Consider the following 24,156-nt stretch of genomic DNA (forward strand, 5'->3'; position numbering starts at 1 on the left):
TCAGAAACTAAAAGAAAGAAGGTTCAAGGATCACAAACCTCAAGACTGAGGAGGAGCACAAGGTTGAGCACAGTCCAACAGAAAATCCCCAAAGCTACAAAGTACATTGATCTCAAGGAAAATGAGCCAACTGAGGATAAGCCAATTGAGAATGATCCAATTGGGAACGAGCCAACTGAAAACCCTAAAAGTCTTCCAAAAGGTCTCCAGAATCATCACTGAGGGTATCACACCTTGCAGTTCACTTCTGAGAAGCCCAGTGCATAATCCGGGTATTGACCCTGTTCAACAGGAGGTATATGACTATATAGAGTCATTGGAAAGAAGGGAGACAACAACCAAGGAAACAATTCAAAGTCCTGGAGAAAGGAGTAACCAGTTGAATGAACCACAAGAACACTCAGCCACAAGCATTTTAAAGCAGGAGATTTTTGAATTAGAAACATTGAACATGTATCTCAAGAATGAGAATCAAGCATTGAAGGCACAAAGTGAGATCCAAATTGCAAAAAGTGACAATCTCATCCTCCATTTGAGCTTGTGGTATAAAAAGAATAATAAGATGAAGAAGGAAAACCGGATGATGCAAAGAGAGATTATTAGCATAAAATATAAAATTCTCACGAGAAAACCTAGGATGCAAGTAGCTTCCAAAAAGAGGAAAACAATGAAACTTGGAGGTGATGAATAGAAGACACAAGTGACTGACAAGGATGAAGTGTATGAGGACATACAAAACCTCCAGTCTGGGGGAATGTAGAGTCCAAAGATTGTCTTACCATGACACCCCTTTTTGCCTATGTTTCCTCTCTTTTCCTACATTTGCCACCTAAATAATGCCACATCCACCAGGTTTTGATAAAATTAAGTAATAATATGTCTTCTTCTTCATGTTTGATTATATTCCCTATTGTTTTGTTAAAGAATGCAATTGGCTACAGAATTGGTCCGTTTCCGCAGCTAATCCAGATTTCTGTAGCTGTCTCCATTATTTGCAAGGTTTAGAAGCTCCAGGTCAGTGACAAAGTATACAGATGGATAGGAAATGGTCCTAGGATGGATCCCTTCCTATCCCCTTAAAACAATTCATCAAAAGGAGCGCAGGATATCACGGTCAAACCCCAAAGTCAACCATAGGATCGCCGCTGGAATGAAATCTGAGTTTCATCAAAACCTTATCGATTTGCTTTTGGAATAGTAAATCGAAGGTTTAGTGATATAGTTAGTTAGAATAAGGATATCTAGGCTTAAATTACTCATGATTTTTATGCTAAAGACTTGTTATAAAAACTATGGCTGCACCTGTTATTTGGTGCACGCCGAATGATGTAATTTTGAGACAGTTTGTGAAATTCCGTTTACAAGTAATAGAACTGGTTTTGTGTGTATGTGTTGCGTTGATTGGAGATTATGGACTGATCTATGGAGGGCCCATAAGAAAGTCACAATTCTTTAACCAGATGCAATTTGATTTCTTTTCATTCCTTTGAATACTCTGTTTTTTTGTGAGAAACGTAGTACGATGAGTCCACCAGTGAATCGTTGTATGCATGAGTACTTTCATCTACTTTATACTGTCGTGGCGGAAAAAGTCATTTGGGCTGACACAACTGACCTCCCTAGGAGTATAAACTCACTAGCGACAAACAAGACAAAATGGAATGATCTTTCTCTAAATCTACCTTCTATAACATGAAAAGTACAAGTGTTTAGGCTTACCTTATTCCAAAACGCTATCGTTGTAGTTCGTTCTTGCCAATCCGGATGAGCTCCTCCTTCAAGTCAATTCCTGCAACCACAAACAATCAAACAATTACCGAACACTTGTATTTCATATAATAAAACATAGATTCAACATGCAGACCAAGGAACACATGAAATAACTCATTAACATAAGCTATTGAGAAAAATAAACCAGTTTGTATTAATAACGGAACAAAGAAACTCTTACAACCTGGCCTTGGTGTTGTGCAAGTTCCTCCCAGGGTCCATCAAGTGTCTTCCTCTACTTTGACAAAGCTCACCCACTTCCAAGTAGAATCATGTAAAGACAATCTCTCCTCACAAAGGTTCTAATGGAAGACCTAAATCCTGCAGCATTTACCCAAAGAAAATGTATAGCTCCAACCTCCCCTCCTTGTGGCTCAATGCCTTTATTTATAGTGCTGTAAAGAGGTTATTCAGGTCCACTATCAATGGGATCATCCCCCTCTATGGGTGGGATAGCTCCCTTATTGATGGGATAAGCTCCCTCTTAATAGAGATACATGAACCAACTGGAGGCGCATCCATTTCATCAAACCGACCTCTAGAATGTTCTAGAAGTAACCACAAGTAACTTTCTCAAGATAAAACTTGCGCATTTTGCCTTTTACAGGAGGACGCACCTGTCCTTTAACATACAGAGCGTCCATGGACGCAGCTTTTGTGAACATGACCTGCGTCCCCGCAGGTAAGGCTAGAGAGAACCCGCGACCCCAGAGATAAACATAGTTTTTACAAGACTTTCTCTATTCTTTGAGTTTGAGATGGATAACAGAGGCATAGACTTGCCTAAGAGGGTAGCATGACTGTTGATTTTGAGCCATACTAACTGTAAGTAGTCAAGGTGACATTTTTTAGTGGCGGAAAAAGTCATTTGGGCTGACACAACTGACCTCCCTAGGAGTATAAACTCACTAGCGACAAACAAGACAAAATGGAATGATCTTTCTCTAAATCTACCTTCTATAACATGAAAAGTACAAGTGTTTAGGCTTACCTTATTCCAAAACGCTATCGTTGTAGTTCGTTCTTGCCAATCCGGATGAGCTCCTCCTTCAAGTCAATTCCTGCAACCACAAACAATCAAACAATTACCGAACACTTGTATTTCATATAATAAAACATAGATTCAACATGCAGACCAAGGAACACATGAAATAACTCATTAACATAAGCTATTGAGAAAAATAAACCAGTTTGTATTAATAACGGAACAAAGAAACTCTTACAACCTGGCCTTGGTGTTGTGCAAGTTCCTCCCAGGGTCCATCAAGTGTCTTCCTCTACTTTGACAAAGCTCACCCACTTCCAAGTAGAATCATGTAAAGACAATCTCTCCTCACAAAGGTTCTAATGGAAGACCTAAATCCTGCAGCATTTACCCAAAGAAAATGTATAGCTCCAACCTCCCCTCCTTGTGGCTCAATGCCTTTATTTATAGTGCTGTAAAGAGGTTATTCAGGTCCACTATCAATGGGATCATCCCCCTCTATGGGTGGGATAGCTCCCTTATTGATGGGATAAGCTCCCTCTTAATAGAGATACATGAACCAACTGGAGGCGCATCCATTTCATCAAACCGACCTCTAGAATGTTCTAGAAGTAACCACAAGTAACTTTCTCAAGATAAAACTTGTGCATTTTGCCTTTTACAGGAGGACGCACCTGTCCTTTAACATACAGAGCGTCCATGGACGCAGCTTTTGTGAACATGACCTGCGTCCCCGCAGGTAAGGCTAGAGAGAACCTGCGACCCCAGAGATAAACATAGTTTTTACAAGACTTTCTCTATTCTTTGAGTTTGAGATGGATAACAGAGGCATAGACTTGCCTAAGAGGGTAGCATGACTGTTGATTTTGAGCCATACTAACTGTAAGTAGTCAAGGTGAAATTTTTTAGTGTAACAGATTGCCCCCTAAAGTGCGAAGCCTGGAATAGATTGGTATTTTGTAATTCTAGGAAGGGTGAAGCGCTTTATCATTTCAAGGATTGACTTGTGGATGACCTGGTTAGAACCTGCAATTTTCAACACAAAATACATGTATAAGATTATATCATCACTGAGGTAGGCATTCCCATACTCAGATTCAAAACTTTAACTAATGGACTAACTAGTCTGATATAGGAATGATCTTGCAGTACATCATTTTATAGACTTTTGTAGACACAGTATGGACGCAGCCATCCGTTTATGATTAGTCTACATAGATAATGAATACAAAACTCCTCGCAGCCTGGATGGTAGAAACTAGATCCAGGGTCTTCACTCCCACTTCCCGAATTGGTACGATTCTAAGCATGTGATTAAATGATTTGATGTCGAACATGTTAGAAACCACTTGATTACCAGTCGATGATGTGAACTGTTAACAAGCGTGAGAGAGACCACCAGTAATGTCAATGGTTCTCAAAGTACCAAGCACAACCCGTGAAATGTGAATAGATGTTCCGATGTCGAACACTTCACGGAATCCTTTGATCGAAAGTCAATGATGTAAACTGTCGTCAAAGGCGAGAAACCTGCCATTGATGCATGCAGACTTCAAGGTACTGTCGATTCCTAAGTCATCTTTCTAGATAATGTGTCGATGTCGATAGAAAGCGACCCGTTGAAGGCAAGCCCGCAACACGAAATCATTGTTCAAGTTTGAAGAAATGTAGCTGTAAGGACTGACTCAGGGATGGTCAAATGGAGGACAAGTATTTTGCAGATGAAAGTTTTGCTTGCAGACCTCTTGAACACATAACGACACAACAGATGGTTTGGTGACGAATAACTCAAAGTTGATCCCTGAACCCGGTTAAAGATTTTCAAAGTGATTTGGTCAACTGTGAGGTAAAAGATTTCCCAACCCAGGTGAAATGAAAAAGTGTCGTGCTCAAGAGTGGTAATAAAGTTTCGTTTGAGACAAAAGGTAACAAATAGGTTCATTCTTCTCTCTTTTCCCCCACCATTTCTGGCAAGTACCTCTTTATTTTTAACAAGCTTGAGGAGGATAACATATGCTTGGTTATAAGCTCATCCTTCGGACGAGTCCATCCTAGTTTGAATTCGAACCCTAGGAAGGAGTGGTTCGTTCTTGTTTGTAATTGAACAGGTCCTTTACTGTAAAAGTTTTAACGAGCCCAGTATAGGAGAAACTCGGTGTTTTTCATTTTTAGAGAGTCTGAAAAACTTAAGGAAACTCCACGTTGAACTTTTTCGTAAATTTGTGTCCCTCAAGCCCGAAAAAATATAAAATAATACCTGGGGGAACCGCTTGATCTTGCGACCAAGGAGTACTTTCATAATAGTGTCATTGACCTGAAAAGTAAAAAGTGGTCAAAGACACGTCGTTTTAGTTCCTTATCGAGTTTGAAACGACAAAAACCCGGCAATCTTTTCCTGATTTTACGGTCAGAAAAGAGCTAAAAGGGGACCGTCTTTTAATTCTGTTTTAACGAGTGAAAAAGAGACACTCGGCGATCTTTTCATGTTTTAGGAGTCAGAAAAGAGCTTAAAAGATGACTCTGATATTTTTATTAGTGAAAATTACAATTTCCCTCGAGATCCCTTTGTCCTGCACAAAAGCGACACATTACTCATACCTGTTTGAAATAGGCAAAAATTCATTGAAAAACATCTTTTCATGGTAAAAAATGAACTCATTCACCCAAAAAACCTATAAAAAGACCTTTTACCATGTCATTTTTACCGTTTGACTTTGAAGATTGAAAAAGGAGCTTTTGACAAGAAACTTCCCGTGGTCGCTGCGGAAAATCTGACCGTCGGAATCGAACGCCGCTTCACCGAGGTATTTTACACATCCCACTCTTCATTTCTATCCGTTTGGAATTTAGTTTTTGGTCTCTGTTTTATTTTTTGGGGGGGGTTTGGGTTCAAAATGCGCCTCTCGGCGGACGCAGGTGCCCTTCGGGTGACCTGCGTCCCCCGACTTTTTCTCACACGGGAAAAAGGTCGGGGGACGCAGCCCACCTTCAGGAAAACTGCGTCCGGACGCCCTGTGCTACAAAGCCGGGGTGCGTCCTCCGCAAAGGGCGCATTTCAAAAACCCCAACTCTTTCAAAAAACCACCAAAATTGCTCAAATTAATTTCTAATTGATTCTTTTGATGTGCAGGACCTTGAACATGTTAGACTGGAGAGAGAGAGAGCACGTAGAGGACGATGAAGCTGTGATTAACCACCAACCCTCTTTGGATGCCTTAAGAACGTGTGGATTGTACAAATATTGGACCATACCGGGCATGAGGGGCCAGGTAAGATTTTTGGAATGGCTGGTTGAGCGATGGAACGTTCAGGATCAATGTTTTTACATTGGAGGGCACCAGCTCGAGATAGAGCCCTCGGATGTATACTTTCTCACTGGCTTGCCAAACAGAGGTGAGCAACTCAACCTTGCGGGGACCAGGCCGGGTGGCCAATCCCTTGATGATCTCCGCGAGGAGTGGTGCAGACCAGGGACTCGCCATAAAAAGGGCGTGGAGATAAAACACATCGCTCTGGCGGAACTTAGAGTTATTGCATTTACGGTCACCAGGATTTGTGGCGCGGCCACCTTGCACATTGCCTCCGGATCCCAAATGCGGATGGCAGTTGACTGTTACCAAGGCACCATCTTCAACTGGTGCGAAGCTGTGTCGGCTCATATGAAGAGCCAACTGACCAAGGCAAAGAACGGACGACTAAAGACTTTTGGATATGGGCCTATAGTCGTGAGCTTTGCCTTGGAGAGAGTTCCTATGCTGATCCCTCAGCAACTCACTGTTGATGACTTGGGTCCTCGGGAGCCAAAGCTTGTTCGATGGGTTGCGGTGATGGCCCGGCATCCTGACGAGGGTGCTGCAGTGGTTCGATTCTCAGACAGTTACTTCGACTGGCTAGAGGGCCAGCTTTTTGTGATACAAGACTTTCCATATGCCGGAATGGATTTCAGAGGTGATCCGGACATGGTTCTTCCACAGGGAGAACAATGGGATGACAGAGGTACTTTCATTTTCACAAGTTTTCTAATTATGTATTTTTTATTTTTCATATATATCGTCTCAAAGTAACAGTAAAATTTTAAAAATGCAGATGTTGGACCACAGCGTCCAGCCAATCTCCGGCCTTACGACAGACGACATCCAGCTGCACCGGCACCGGCCCCACAGGACGCGGCTGCGGAAGTACTAGCTGATTTGGAGCATGATCTAGAGCGTCTCACGGCAGACATACCTGAGACTACTATGGATGATATTCCTATGAGGCTTCAGCGCTTCGTAGTTGCGGTCCCTGGACCGTTTAGGAGATTTCTGCGTAAGGTAGCCCGCGCAGTGGTGTCGTACAGAGAGCACCACCAGTGATTGACTAGTCACTTTTGTAGTCACATGTGACATTTTTGACTTTTTGTACTATCATTTTGCCGATCATAAGGTGTGTTAAACCTATGATCGAAGACGATGTATATATTTTTGGACACACTTCTATCTATATCTATATATCACTATTACCGGCTTATCTTGTTTAACATGTATGATGAAATGTCTTTTAAATTTACTTGCATGATTATTATAAATGTCTGTCCAACACTCGAGAAGCAATTGCATCTGCTAATGTATTCAAAGACCTTGGAATATGTTGATATTCAATGTAATCAAATTCACGTTCCAAGAGACGCACTCTCAAAAACAACCTTAACAACACAGGATTTCTAATGGCATAAACTCTATTAAGCTGTAATACAACAAGTTCAGAATCTAACCTCACAATCAAACGTCGAATTCCAAATGAAATAGATTCGGATAATAATTCAACCACTGCACTGTATTCTGCAATGTTATTCGTTGTTTGACCGAGGCTTACCCCATGCATAGAAACTAACTCGTCAGAGGGTGAATAGATAACCCAAGCTGCGGAAGAGATATTCCGTGTACTACGACAAGCACCATCAGCAAATCCAATGTATGTTTGGAGAGGCGTCGACATCTACAATATCAAGAGTAAAACCAAGATAAGCCAGGATAATGACGAAAAACCACACTTGCTAAGCTAAGCACACTGACTAAACTAACACACTTGCTAGCTAGAAAGGAAATCTAACCTATCTAAAAATTTCTCCATCCATCATTTTAAGCATAATACCTCTTTAGGTAAAGTCCATTTCTGGGTTTGCCCAAAGAGTCCCCATCAAAATCAACTAACTCATAAGCCCCTTTTGCTAGCTTTCGCTTTACAATGTAGGGCCCATGCCACATGGGAACGAATTTTCCAGCACCTAGCTTATCGTTCGCTTGATCATATAATAGTACTAGGTCTCCTTCTGAAAAACTTCGAGGAGTTACATTTTTATCGTACTGGGCTTTCATTCGTTTTGCGTGAGTCTCGATGGCTAAAGTAGCGTCACGTCGAGTCTCATCTAATTTAGCCAAGTATAACAACCGTTTCTCCTCTTCGGAAGTAGCTGGAAGTAATTCGACAGCCATTTGAAGTGATGGGATTTCGCACTCAATAGGTAACACAGCTTCTAAGCCATAAACTAGCTGAAAAGGGGTGAAACCTGTTGAATTTTTCACTGAAGTTCGATATGCCCATAGCGCCGAAAATAACATGTTATGCCAATTCGTTCGATGGATACCAATGATCCGTCGAATCATGACGACTAGAACTTTGTTGATTGACTCAACCAAACCGTTGGCTTGCGGATAATAAGGTGTAGAGCTATCGTGGCGCAAACCAAGCTGGCTTGTAAGTTCAGTCATCATGACATTTCGAAAATGGCTTCCATGGTCCGTAATGATTGCTTGTGGGACACCAAACCTAGTTATGATATGATTGAATACGAAAAGCGCAGCTGTCTTGCCGCTTGCGTCGAATGTAGGCATCGCCTCGGCCCACTTAGTAAAATAATCAACCGCAAGGATGATATACGCATGCCCCCCGGCCGAGTGAGGGTTACAAGTAATAAAGTCAATGCCCCATTTGGCGAATGGACCAGCGGCAATTATAGGGTGGAGAGGAGCAGGTGGAGCGCGCATCTTGCGATCAAACACTTGACAGTTGTGGCATTTTCTGACGGCAAGGATACAATCTTTAAACATAGACGGCCAGAAATAGCCAGCGCGCAACACCTTCTGAGCTGTGGCATACCCAGACATATGACCGCCACATGCTCCAGAGTGACAATCATTCAAAACTCTCTCAGCCTCATCGTGAGTTAAACAACGTCGAAAAACTAAGTCTGCCCCCAGGCGATAAAGTGTATCTCCAATAATTCTGTATTGCTGGGATTGAAACCGAATTTTTCGACGGTTTTCCTTGGAAGCTTCAGGCCGAAAGGTTTGGGTTTGGAGATAGATGATTATATCCCCATACCACGGATCTACAGTGCTAATAAGAAACAAAGATTCGTCCGCAATGGACTCCTCTGCCACAGTCTCTGTGTCAGCACTCGGGAAATCACACATCAATTCCGCGAAGACTAAAGATTTCTTAGACTTGGACTTCTCAAACTCCAAGTCGAACTCTTGCAGGATGACGATCCATTTAGAGTACTTGCCCCCTAGCAGTTGTTTTGTCAAGATATAAATCATAGGGTTGCAATCCGAAATAACAGTAGTTTTGCGGAGAAGAATGTAGTGACGAAAACGCTGGACAGCTTGAACGGCTGCCAGGGCCAATTTCTCCACATGTGAATATTTTAACTCAGTTGGATTTAAGGTTCTGCTAAGGTAATATATCACATGCTCTGCCTTGAATTCATCTTCTTGAACTAACACCATTCCAATGGTGGAATGCGAAGCTGCGAGGTATAAGAAGTAGTCCTGGTTGTAGTTGGGAGGATGCAATAACGGTGCATGGGTCAACGCGTGTTTTAATGCATCAAAAGATTGTTGAGCAATCTCGTCCCAAAAGAATTGTACGTTCTGTTTCAACAACCGTGTAAAACCTTTAGTGACCTCGGCGTAGTTAGGGATGAATCGGCGTAAAAAGTTCGCTTTCCCTTGCAAACTTTGGAGTTGGCGCAAACTCGAAGGAGGAGGCAATTGGATGATAGCCTCGACTTTCGAGGGATCGACGCGAATGCCGGTTTTGGAAACAACAAATCCCAGCAATCGACCTGTTTCTATACAGAAAACACACTTGTGGGGATTCAACCGAATTCGATAATGCCTACACCTCATAAAGATTGCTCGTAAATGGACAAGGTGATCAGCTCGGTGTAAAGAATGAGCAGGCAAATCATCGAGATAGGGTTGCACAATGTGCTTGATGTCATGAAATGCATAAGACATGGCCCGTTGAAAAGTAGCACCGGCATTCTTAAGGCCAAAAGGTAATTTGCAATAAGCAAATGTCCCCCATGGACAAATGAATGCCGTTTTTGGTTGATCGGCAGGTAGAATATTGATTTGATTATAACCGGAGAAACCATCCATGAAGGAAAACATCTCACTTCCGGCACAATCATCAATTATTTGATCGATATAAGGCGTAGGATAGTTGTCTTTTGGACAAGCTCGATTGATATCCCTATAATCGATACAGATTCTTATTGTTCCTTGTTTTTTATTGACGGGAACAATATTCGATACCCAATCCGTTAACGGGATCGGATAAATGAAACCTGCTTTCAACAGCTTTTCGACTTCGGCTTTGATTGCAGCTGCTTTTCGAGGGTGAATCTGACGCAACCGTTGCCGAATGGGTTTAGCATCCGGGTAGGTTTTGATTTCATGAACAACAATGGCAGGATCGATTCCTGGCATTTCCTCGTAGGACCAGGCAAACACGTCGCGGAATTCTTGGAATAGGGCCTTGTAAGTTTCAATTTCTTCGTCAGTACATGCGGCACCTATATGAATGTTCTCTTGATTCCGGGCTTCACTGAAATATCAATGGGAATAGTACGAGAAATATTCCCTAAATTCAGCTCTGAATCAGAATGTTTCGTTGGATCCTGAGCGTCTTTGACATATTCAGCGGTAAAGATAGATGAAAAATCATTTTCAAATGCATCGCCCTTAGGTAAAAACGAAGATCTGTGATGGAGATCTTCCCATGGTAGATCATCTACACTTAGGATTTCGCGAAGTTGTTCGTCAGATGACACTTCTTCGGGAAACGTTATCCGTTCTAAAGGTGAGGTGAAAAGTGACTCTTCACTGACCACATTCATTTGGTCGGTTGAATGAAAATCGGTAAAAGACATAAGAGCTTCATAAGCAATCTCATACGGACTCAACGGCATAACATCACCGAGTGAGTCTAGCTCAGAGTCAGAGGGAACATACCAAGGATCATCATAAATAATGTTTTCTGACGTGATCATATGAATTGTTGCGAACGAAGGGTCTGCATTGAGTGGAGGGAGAGGAAAAGTTCCCAGTAAACCGGAATCCTTAACTAAACCTACACCAATGTCCCTATAAGGGATTGTCGTTTTACCAACATGCTGGATAGTTTCTAAAGAGGTTGGGTCGGATGAAAAGTATGTCAGCTGATCAATAGTCACGATCTTACCGTTATGTGGAAACTTAATGACTCTGAAGACCGATGAAACGACCGCTGTCATAGCATATGACCAACTTCGACCCAAAAGAAGGTTGTAGTCTAGAGGGGCATCAACCACTTCCACATCCAGACTAACGGTTTTACCTTCGACCCCTATAGGCAATTCTTGTAGAATACCAAACGGACGGAACCCACGGCCATCAAAGGCCTTAAGGATGGTGGGGGATTGGTTCAACGAAGGAGAACCAAGCGATCTCCAACATTGAATCGACATAATACACGTAGAAGCTCCCTCATCAATCACAGTCCGATGAATAGGCCTGTTTTTGACTATCACTGGGATTTGGAAAGCCATTTGATGGGGGAGACGCGGTGTACTACTTTCTAGATCAAAGATCATTAGGTTCGGGTCCTGAACATCGACAGCTCCAATAGCCGACAAAAGCAATTTTCGTTGCGCTGGACATGATTGCAGCACTTCGAGTGCCGACATTGCTGAAGGTGAAACAGCTAAGTCTTCAACAATGTTGTAATTCTGGGCTGCTCTCGCATGTGGATTGAAAGCAGACCTTCGAAGTACACCCTTGGCGGGCGGCTTAATCACTAAGTCTGGGTTAGGTTTTTCGATCTGTAGTGGATCGGAACCAGGAGTTGAGGTTGATGGGTTAGAGTGAGAAGATTCTGCTTCTTTACCATCAACAGGAGCCTTACTACCATAATCTTGCGATCGAGTCGCAATCCTGACATGAGACATCATCAAAATGGGTTCTTCACTGGCATTCGAAGAAGAACCTATCATCTTATTTTCCTGCTCGGGAAATGGATTCTTTAACACAGCAGGAGTGGAAGAACCTTTAACTATTTTCACTACCTCGGCCCGATGAGGGCAGTCTCTCGTAAAATGATCTTCTTCACAAATGAGACAAGGATAACGAGGTTTGCGCTTTTCGTCATTGGTTTCCGACTTTTCTGTTTTCTCCTTTGGAGCCTTGTCTGCTTTAGCCTTCTTCTTTCCTTTCTTCTTTCCACCGTTTTTGGATTTGGCCGTAGATGACTCTACAGCGTGAATGTCGGCGGTAAGTTCAGGAGGAGAAGACTCTCCTGTCGGAGAATCAGGCAAAGTGATAATTGGAGTATTGGAGGTCTTGGAAGACTTCTTCTTACTCTTCGTAGTCACGATACCGATCATACCATCAGCGGCATGAGATCCCGAAGGAGCAGCAGCGATTTGGTTTGATTTGGGAAGATCCGGTATTTTCTCGTGTAAAGTACCCGACTGAGTATAAACTAAGTCAAGGTACTGTGCCTGAGCAATGACTTGCTCCTCAGTAACTACTCCGGCCTTAGCTACATCTTCAGTAATTCTTGGTAATAATGATTTTACAAACCATTCAGCTAAGATTTGGTCCGGGATAAAAACTTTCACTAATCTTCTTCGACGTCTCCACTCATGGATGTGATCAGAAATGTACGTGGATGTCGATTGTTTTAGCGAAGTTAATAATTCTGTACCATTATCGTATCTGACTGGTAACTGAAAATGAGTTAAGAATGAAGTAGCTAACTGGCTAAAGTTGTAAAAAGAAGCCCGTGGCAACTCAATGTACCACTTGGCTGCGAGACCAATGAGTGTACGCTGGAAAAGACGTAAGCGGATGGAATCATCTGAGATGGAATTTGATGCACACCAGAGGTGGTAAGTCATCACGTGATTGGACGGATCCTCTCCAGACTTACCTTCGAACTTGGGTATATCGCTGGGCAACTTATTTGGCATTGGCGGCCAAAAATGTTGATATTGAATTGGATCGTTCGTTAGGCGCGTCAAGTCGGGTAAATCTAAAGTTGCAATAAAAGGTAACTGCCGGTTAGGATCTCTAAAATTCTGAGTCACAATACCAGCCCCAGGAGGAGGATATCCAGGATAACTAGGAACAGGAATCGCATTGGGGATATTATATCCTCCTGGAAAACCAGGATTAACCGGACCGTACTGGGGTTGCTGAGGTTGTTGATAAGTGTACCCAGGATACGGTTGATACTGGTAAACCGGTTGTTGGGCAGCTTGCCCAGGTTGATACTGTCCCTGGTACGGAGGTTGAACAAATTGAGGTTGAGTAGTAACAACCGTACTTGTACCAGGTGGTCCTACAGGCATCTGGACTGTGGTTTGGACTGTAGGTCCAGACAACGGAACAGATGTCTGAGGAGTGGTTACAGGGACAGTAGAAACCGGAGCTGCCGATACTCCAGAAGTAAGCATGGTAGATGAAGCGGTAGTTGCTGCAGCCGTGTGAGGTGGAGTACCAGGTGCAATGGGCGGCTGAGTAACTACCGAAGTTACAGGGGTCTGAACACTTGACTGGACAGGTTGCGGTTGCTGGGGTGGACCAGGAACTGCAGGTTGTCCTGCTTGAGGTACCGACTGTATACTTGGCTGCAACATCTGTTGACCTTGTGACGGATCCCATGTTAACATTCCAGGGTATTGACTCGTAACAGGTTGAGGATACTGAGATCCATAGCCGTATTGAGGATAGGGTTGATAACTGTAAGGTGCAGTCCCATATGATTGTCCTTGAGGTGGTTGATAACTTTGACCAGGGTATTGACCCGTAGGTTGATAACCTTGAGGTAAATACGAGTACTGGGGTTGACCTTGACCTTGGGGTTGGTATCCTTGAGGTTGATACCCTTGGGGTTGATACCCTTGGGGTTGCCATCCTTGAGGTTGCCATCCTTGAGGTTGATATTGATACTGAGGTTGACTTTGGGGTACATATTGGGGCTGGGGTTGATACCCTTGAGGTTGCCCCCCAGACACAAATGAAGTACCTTGAGGTTGCCCCCCAGGCATTAACGAAGGTTGCCCCCCAGGCGGTAATTGGCCACCTTGAGGTTGGTTAACGGGAGTTGAACCTGACATCATATAAACATCACCTATACTCAATGGTACATTACCACTGTTTCCAACTAATAACCCATGATCAACGGGTCGAGGAGATGCTCCTGAAAAAGTACCAGAAAGTGACTGATACCCAGCAGGAACAGAAGGACCACCATGTAAAAATGATTCAGGACTTTGTGAAAACACAGATGACGGACCAGACATATTTACAGAACTATGAATTTCTCCGGGTGGAAAAGGAGTACGAGGTGTAGAAAAACCTACTGAGTTGTCTAAAAAATTGGTTAAAGCAAGGTACCAAGGTTCACTTCTAGGAGGACTGTAAAAGATGGATTCACGCTCCCTTAAATCAAGGGTAATTATATCTTCAGAATCAGAAACGCCTATTTCTTCCTCTGGAACAAGTTCTTCTATAGCAATTAACCCAACAGGAAGATTTTCGGTGATAATTCTTTCTATTCTTGGTGAATCAGGAACACTAGGAGTTGGAGTAACAGGTTCGGAAATTTCAGGTTCTTCGCCTGTTTCACTGGCAGATGAAAAACTACCAGTAAGCTCGGAAACTGTAACAGCTTCGGGATTGTAACCTGTTTCTAAACTTTGGTAATCTGGATGGACTACCAAGGCAGACTCTCCTTCTTCAGGTGAACCTACTTTACTGCCACTAGGAGTTACAAGGACCTTTAAACCCTCTAAAACACCGGGGACGTCTCGAGGAGGTGAACCCCTAAGTTCACGGGATCTTCTCAACAATTCGGCCACAGAAACAACTTCAGGAGACTGGCCCGCAATGCGACGGGACCGTCTCGGTAATTCCGCCACAATTAATGATTTTAATTACAACACACGAAAACAAAGTAAAAAATTTCAAATCAAACCACCTAAGTCTTCTAAAGAACCAAACAAATTTGAAGCATACGCCTAAATAATCTAGAGCGTCAAAGCACACACAAACAGTATCTTCCGGACCAAAAGCGCTAGTTGGTGATTAGGCCCAACCTCGCAGGATTCAGTACAGAAATGGCGGGTGGAACAGTTACGCCGACAACCTGCTTAATGAATAGACTGGACCAAGTACCTCCACTTTAACCGTCTCGAAGTGAAGAGTACCCCCCAGAAAATCCAAGTGAGTATAGCCGACGTCTGCTCCAGGTACAGTGGGACCTTCCCTCCACCGTCACCTTGGGTAGAATCCTAGATATTATGGCCACTAAGGTTACCAATCACAACAATTACACCTGGGGGAACAGTCTAAACTCCGACAGCACGCAAGGGCAGAGTAACAAGCTCCAATCCCCTTACCGGCTCCTTGACAGTAATCCAAGGTTTACCGATAAGTGACCCCTGGCTCCTCGACAATGGTTAATCCGAGGTTTACCGTTTTTAATACGTACTGCCTGGCGTCGTTCCCAACGAGGGAGGAATGATCCCCTCACTGGTTCGGACACGAGCTCGTGCTTCTCCTTTAAGAGGAGCTTTCCCAGAATGTAACTGAAATAATTGGATTTGTTCTACTCAAGATAGACTAACTGTTTGGTTTTGTAGTCTTGGAGAGTTAAGTACTCACCTACTCCAAGACCCTAGCCTAAGCTATGTTGGTGCTTCAGAACCCTAAAAAATAAAAGTTACTAGATCAATTTTAATTTAAGCGTTACTTTTAAGGTTGTTCTTTAAGTCAAAAGGTGATGGAAGTGAAACTCGTGGTGTGTTGACTCGACTCAAAACCACTACAAAATGCACCTAGGATGATTTATCCACTACTTTTGCTTTTTCGATGAATTGTTTTAACTAAAAAGTTGAGAGAATGCAATCTTTATAAAAACAACTTCTTAATTGAAAACAATCAAAGAAACTATTCAATTTTCTTTTCCAAGCATAAAAACATAACTTCTCTTTACATGCACGAAAAAACTCTTTTCTTCCTTGAAACAAAAACAAAAAGCTACTTGAAACAAGACTTTTAAAGAAGATGTTTTTGTATTTTTCTTTTAATAAAGTAAATAAAACTAATATAACCAAAAGCAATCTTTTAACAACTATCAAAATCTATAAAAATCCACTCATAAGCAAACTAAAAGCAAATTTACTCTAAGCAATTCTAACAAGGTCAAAACTAACAATGATTATTCTAAGGTGTTTTACTTGATTATGAACGAATCAAGGACTAGCTTATCGCAGAACCAAAAACTAGTCAAAACAAAATTCTAATCTTTTTGTCCTTTTTGAAAATGGAAATCAATACTTTAAAAACAAGCAATGCGAAATTTGACCCGTAACAACTTAAATGATAAGTTGCTCAGACAAGGAGACTTTACGACAGGCTCAACTTCTAAGAAGGTTGACTAACCAAAGATATCTAAGGCTGGACAACTTTCTAAGCTCAAAGTCACTACAGAACCTATTGAAGAATCAAACCCTAGGTCTAAACTTCGTTGAAATCCACTAAAACACTCAAAGCTCACAAAACCAGTTCAGGTGAGAATTCTTGACAGGGTACTAAAGGATCTGGGCAGAAAACAATAAAGAAAAACAAAATCTAAAAGCAATTTAAAGCAAAAATGGAATTTTCTTGACTTTTACAGGAAGACGCAGGCCACCCGTTGTCACAGGTGCGGCCCCGCACTGTGCAGTCGACAACAGCGCGTCCAAGGACGCACTGTGAAACACACAGAGACTGCGTCCTTCTGGAAAAAGAAAGAAAAACTAAAGCCAACTAAATCTAAAGCTAAACCACCCAAATACTAATTCTCACAGTCAAAAACCAGAAAATAAAAATGATTTTCTCAAAGCAAAGTTCATATAAAGGAAAAGACTTATCCATTAATGGAGTCCCCAGTGGAGTCGCCAATTTGTCGTGGCGGAAAAAGTCATTTGGGCTGACACAACTGACCTCCCTAGGAGTATAAACTCACTAGCGACAAACAAGACAAAATGGAATGATCTTTCTCTAAATCTACCTTCTATAACATGAAAAGTACAAGTGTTTAGGCTTACCTTATTCCAAAACGCTATCGTTGTAGTTCGTTCTTGCCAATCCGGATGAGCTCCTCCTTCAAGTCAATTCCTGCAACCACAAACAATCAAACAATTACCGAACACTTGTATTTCATATAATAAAACATAGATTCAACATGCAGACCAAGGAACACATGAAATAACTCATTAACATAAGCTATTGAGAAAAATAAACCAGTTTGTATTAATAACGGAACAAAGAAACTCTTACAACCTGGCCTTGGTGTTGTGCAAGTTCCTCCCAGGGTCCATCAAGTGTCTTCCTCTACTTTGACAAAGCTCACCCACTTCCAAGTAGAATCATGTAAAGACAATCTCTCCTCACAAAGGTTCTAATGGAAGACCTAAATCCTGCAGCATTTACCCAAAGAAAATGTATAGCTCCAACCTCCCCTCCTTGTGGCTCAATGCCTTTATTTATAGTGCTGTAAAGAGGTTATTCAGGTCCACTATCAATGGGATCATCCCCCTCTATGGGTGGGATAGCTCCCTTATTGATGGGATAAGCTCCCTCTTAATAGAGATACATGAACCAACTGGAGGCGCATCCATTTCATCAAACCGACCTCTAGAATGTTCTAGAAGTAACCACAAGTAACTTTCTCAAGATAAAACTTGCGCATTTTGCCTTTTACAGGAGGACGCACCGGTCCTTTAACATACAGAGCGTCCATGGACGCAGCTTTTGTGAACATGACCTGCGTCCCCGCAGGTAAGGCTAGAGAGAACCTGCGACCCCAGAGATAAACATAGTTTTTACAAGACTTTCTCTATTCTTTGAGTTTGAGATGGATAACAGAGGCATAGACTTGCCTAAGAGGGTAGCATGACTGTTGATTTTGAGCCATACTAACTGTAAGTAGTCAAGGTGACATTTTTTAGTGTAACATATACCTAGATTAACTTGCTATTTGAATATCTTTCTACCTAGTACAACATGGTTCTTTCATTTGATTTTTATCTAGAATAGTCAAATTGTGTTTATTCCATAAGTATAAATGCTATTTAGAATATCTTGTTTGAATCAGATTGTGTAAGTAAAAGTGTGAGAGCCTTCTTCTTAACAATTGAATTCAGACAGTACTTATTTTCAGTCTAATAGAATAGATTTCTCTTAGTGAATTAGAGATGTAGCCTAAAGACTCAAGACAAAAATCCCAAAATAATCTAACACAAGTAGAAGTTAGAAGCACTCTCATATCATCCATAAACTAATTCAATAGAAACTAACTCTTAAGAAAATAGCTGATAACTTTAGGGATTGAGACATTAATATAATCAATGACACCATCTCCATACTAATCTTAAATTTAGACCCTAACAGGAACATAACGACATAAGGAATAATTTCTAGCACATATAGTGCATATGTACTTCATCAATCTACACACCCTGGTTGACAATTTATGATTGACAATTTAAAGACATTAAATTGGCCAAACAGGTGTCATCCACTATAATTTCCAGTTATCTAGGAAAGTAGTTTAGATACAAGATGTATCCAATTTAGTCTTACATTATCTACACTCAATAATCAAGAGTTACATTGCATCATTCAACAAACATTTCATGGAGAAAACTTCGTAGCTAGAACTTATTTCCGGCTACAACACTTCTTACTAAGGAAACTCAAGAATGAATTTACATTATACAACATTGTAGCACTAAATATCCCAACAAGAGAGAATTACGCATGATATGAATACCATATTCCTCCTTTAAGGTCATACACATACTTGGTATTTTTTTCTTGTGTCTTTGACACATCTATTCAAACTTTGTCTTGAAACTCCTTGCTTTCCTTGTCATTTGTTAGAGTCACAAATTCTAACAAAATAACTTAATTATCATATTTAGGTCACAGATCTCAATATGATTTATTTACTTAACTGAACCCAAGACTATAAAGAGAAAATATCATCATTACAAGGTCTTCTAGTGTTTGATTTGAACACACTAAGCAATTTTCATACCACTAGTAACATAACCAACAATTGTCATACATGGTGAAAAATCCCCAATCCTTGAGATGCACATAAAAATAAATGGACAAACTCCATGAAAAATCGACAAGCACATCATCCAAACTAGCACCACTACCCACTATTGCAATTATTCCATCAAGTTACACCATATCCATGATCATTCACTTAATTGATCTATCTCATGTTTTTTAGGTTATCCTTCATAACCAGTTTTGTTGTAGCAATGTTCACTGTCTAATATTGTTCAAGGTGTTTCAAATGGAGATACAATTCTCCCTTATCCATCATTCATACTCAATAGATCATGGACTCATTTTCTGAACACTAAAGAAATGGAATTCCACATGGCATTATTTTATACTACATTGGATAGAACTAAAGAGCATATTTCCCTACACGTTTAAGATTTATTAACTTGTCTAAGATCTCCCATATCATCGTCATTCTAAAATGAATTGTGTATGCTTAGCATGGATGGGTTTTCCATCTCTAAACCATCACTTGAATGATATACTTAAGAAATAAGGCAACTCATTTTTCATCCTTTTCACAAATCTATCTTCAACCATATCTAGTAAGCCAACACTATCTTATGATCTTACTCTGGGTAAGGTTCTCATTCAGTAACTTCCTCATTTATTCCTTGATCAGTGAGAAATAATATTTATTTTTTCAAAGGTATATTGGTCATTGTGACCTCCCAGTGCACCTTCATCCTCTTCCTAACTATCTTTCAACTCAAGCCAAGGGTCTCCTCGATCTTGACTAGCTGATTAGTTTAGAGTACAAATGTTGTTGGACATTTCCTCATTGAGATAATTATCAACATCCTCTAAATCTTCATTATTTGAAATTAATCTTAGCATTAGTTTTCTATGTTTGCAATTGTTGAGGTAGCTTGTCCATGCAAATGAGCAATTCTTTTGGCAGCAATAAGCTCAACTTTTTTCCTTGGTCGTGCATCACGACATACAGTACTAACATGACCAATATGTTTATGGTTATTACCTCCATGAAGATGCTCAAGTGGGCTCATAGCCACACCACGAACCTTGGGCCAACAATATATTTTGACCCTATATTAGTCATCAAGAGCCCTATATTAGTCATCAGAAGTATATCTTTATTGTATACACAAAATTGTTGAGAACTCTACATTAATCAAATAAGGTTACAAATATAAATACACAAATATTGTTTCAAAATAGGCAAGCTATCCTAGACACATAATCACTTAGTTGAGTGAATATCACAACCACATATCAATATATGAAGCTAACTAGTTGGAGAAAATCTCTCAAACCAACTAGGCCCTAACAACCACCTAAACACTAGGAATAAACTCCTTGTAGAGACTAGAACTCCACTTGCTAATTATCAATAATATCAATAATTAATAATATCTCACACATGAGACAAATAGGATTTATATGTTCCAACATTAATTGATGTTAAATTAGTGATATTCAATGAGAAATCGACTTTTCATAGGCCTAGCATAAGAATTATAGAGTACATATGAAAGAAATGCAATGATGGTTTAAAAATCATGTCATCATCCCCTATGGCAGTGTTTTGTCTGAAATTACTCATCGAAATTTCACAAATTGACGAATTCCGGCAGTTGTCCCTCCCCTCTACTAATGAGTGGCATGCAATGGGTTCATTTGGCCAAGTTGGAGGCAGCCTTTGGAGGGCGAGCCACGACCTTCACTTGGCTTATTATAACTAACACGTGAGGGGGGGTAAATTCGCACGTTCGTGTCATAGGGTGTGTTATAGACATTTTTGTGCCTTACAGCATAGAGCATGAAATGTCGATAATCTAAGGGATCCAAAGTCCCTAAACATGTTTTTATTACCCTTAGAGGAACAAGGTCAGCAAACCACAGCACTGCAAATCAGTTCTCCACTGAAAAACACTCAAAAACAGGTCAGTTTTGGATCAAAGCAGCTGCTCCACTAATCATCTGCGCTGAATGTCAAAAGCTCTATGGTGTACCTGCACTGCATAGCAAGTGCAACAAAGGCTACCTGCGCTGGGCGTACTTTGACATGTGGAGGAATCTTTTTCTCAATGTGCCAGTGCCCAGGAAGCTTCCAAAAAGACACTTGATCAAAAGATTCGCCTAATGATGAGTTAAGAGCTTCTAAAACTCCAAGTGGAAGGTAGAAACTCCGAGTGAAGAACTGAAGAACAACTGGAGTTGAAGAGGACAATAAGTCACACATCAAGCTGACTTATCTTCACTCCAAAACTCTATATAAGGATCTCATCCCATGGGATCTGGAGGCCGGAATTTAGTGCAAAGGATTGCTGTTGGTTTACAGTTGTGAGCATTGGGTGATTGCTTGAGGGAGGTGAAGAAGAGATTTCTCTCCGTCGGGAAGGTGATGCTGGATTGGACCTCTCATGGTTGTATCACCACCTGAACCTTACTTCCATATATTAATAAAGCATTTGAGGTTCTTCTATTCGCATGTGTTTCAATGGTGTATTGTCTTACTTGCGTCTTCGATTTATGCTAATCCTTGAATCGATTATGAATGCATGCCTCTGGTAGTTTCCTTTTCTTGTCTTATTTGCAGGATCTCGTGTAGCTGGTCCCGTGAAAAGACTTGGATCTGGGAGCAAGCAGCAAACAAAGGAGATTGGATCGACCATTTGCGCAAGACATCGGTAAGTGGATCTCTTCCTTCTATCTCTTGCATGTCATAAAGAAGAAACTTTAGATAGCTTTGCTTTCAGCTGTTCCTAAGGAACTGTCACCCTTAGAGTGGGTTAGGGTCATTCCGAGTTGGATACTTTCCCCCACAACAGACTGGCGACTCCGCTGGGGATCGTGTCTTGTTGGTAGCTTGTGTTTCTTGCTATTCATTTCTTAAACAAAGGGAGTACCAAATCGAACTGCATTCGAGTCCTTCGAATGCAAAGTAGAGGGAAGCTACTCTAGCCCAGTGCTGGGCATGTTTATGATCTGAAGAGCTGATCCACAAGGACTCTTTGTAGCTCTTTTTGATAGTGTTCATCTTCCTTTAATCATCCTCTAGTGTATACTTGACTGATAGCCTCTGGTTTGGCCAAAAACCATTGATTTTTGAGCAAACTGTGACCCGAAATCTGAGAGAGACGAGAGTTGTCTCATCAGTGCAGCTGCAACAAAGGCTACCTGCACTACAACGCAGGTCCCGAAGGGGATACCTGCGCTGCATCTCAGATTGACAGTGCAGCACCTGCGCTGATCCAGTTTTGCCTTGTGCAACTGGGGTTCCCCACTGTCTGTTGCCCAGTTTTCAGTGTTGTTTTGCAGCCTGTTGTCAACCTGTATACCCAGCTGAAACCACTTCTCTTTGCCTTCATTCCGCCTCAGTTGTATGAATAAACCGTGATTGTTCCTATTGTATTTCTTGCTGTCATTCACAGTTTCCCATAGCGAAAGTGAACTAGTCTTGCTATGACCTCTTGGATCTAGACCTATGAGAAAGTGTCGTTGTGATTCTAAGGGTTAGTTTATTGCTGTTCATAGCTGCTTAAGCATTTGCTTTCGTTATATGGTTCGAATTTCAGTATTTCTTGTGTTGAAACGAGTGAATCTTAAGGTTTTCTTTTGATTATTGGACAAAACTTGTTTGCTTTCGCTTGAAATTGAATTCAAAATCATACAACAACTTTCTTTTTGTAATACATCAACATTAAGGAAGAAGAAAAGAAATACTTGCATTGTGCATGTGCATTTTGACAGTTTGCATGTCGATTTAGGAAAAGTGCATCAGTGTGTGCTCTATGATCTGTTTGAAAAGATGATGTCTTTCTTTTCCTTCAATAGTTAAGGTTTTCATAAGTTGAAAGAATTGAAAAAAGCTTGCTTATCATTCTTAGACTGCATTTAGGAGTTGTATCATACATCACGTGGTGATCCATAAAGGCAAACTGCTAAGCAAGATCAACCTAAAAAGAACTGAATTTATCTAACAACGCTTTGAAACATAACGAAACACAGTAGAGGTCTAGGTAGAGACGTGAGCCGGCGTCTTTAAACATAGTGACTGTCGATCTCTACGAAGGTGGGTGATTCCTCCTGAGGGACGATAGCACTAATACGGACTTGTGCCCCCGCGTACCGTCGCGTATATTGGGGGACCCCTATAGGAACAAAGCCTTTATCCATAGGAAGCCGTGTCGGCCGCCCTACTGATCGCGATGCAGTGAACACAGCATTCACGAAGATCGACCACTCGTACCGTAAAACGTATTCTGTGGTTTCGCGAAAGGTTTGGCACACCCTCTGCCTAGAACTCCAGAGTAGTTTCTTTTGGCCTTTTTCAAACTCTATAACTGAAAAAGTCCATCCAAGCATTTGTCACTTTGAGCTCGTTAATACATCGAAGGAGACTAGAGTCATCTTTAGCTTTTTCTCGACTCTTAAAAAGTGAAAAAGCAAGTTGTGTCTAAAAGCGTCGTCATATAAAATTCATTCTAAGCGGAACATAATCACCCCTTATTCCTACGTTGATCTTTAGGTTGAGAACATGGAACGCACCAACCAAGGGATTCCACATGATGGGACCCCTAGCCCTTTCTCCTCTTGGGGAGAAGTTGGTGCGCCCCACAAGGCCACATTGTTGCTTCCAGGACTGACAATTGGCCTGCCAGTTTGGCTATTCTCAACCGCTGTAGTTCAGACCACCACGGTTCCTGAACAGTCGAGTCAGCAGTTAGACCAGCCAAGAGCTACCCTCCAGCCTTCCACTTCTTATAAACCTTCCTCCGATCCTTCTTCTTCGAAAGGTCAAGCCGCCGAAAGCAGAGCTCCCATGGGAAAGAATAGGGAAAAGAAGAAGAAAGAAAAGAAGCAGAAGGAGCCAAAGGCACCTGGGGGCAAGCAAAAGGTATCTAACGAAAATCCACACACAGCACGGACCGGGCCCAAATCGCCATGTGTCATATGTAGAGGAGACCACCTTCACCGTGATTGTCCCAGTATTCCCCG

This window comes from Pinus tabuliformis, chromosome 9, assembly GCF_031772625.1.
Source record: "Pinus tabuliformis cultivar Carrire ecotype Pingquan chromosome 9, CPIR1, whole genome shotgun sequence".
In the NCBI taxonomy this organism is placed as follows: Eukaryota; Viridiplantae; Streptophyta; class Pinopsida; order Pinales; family Pinaceae; genus Pinus; species Pinus tabuliformis.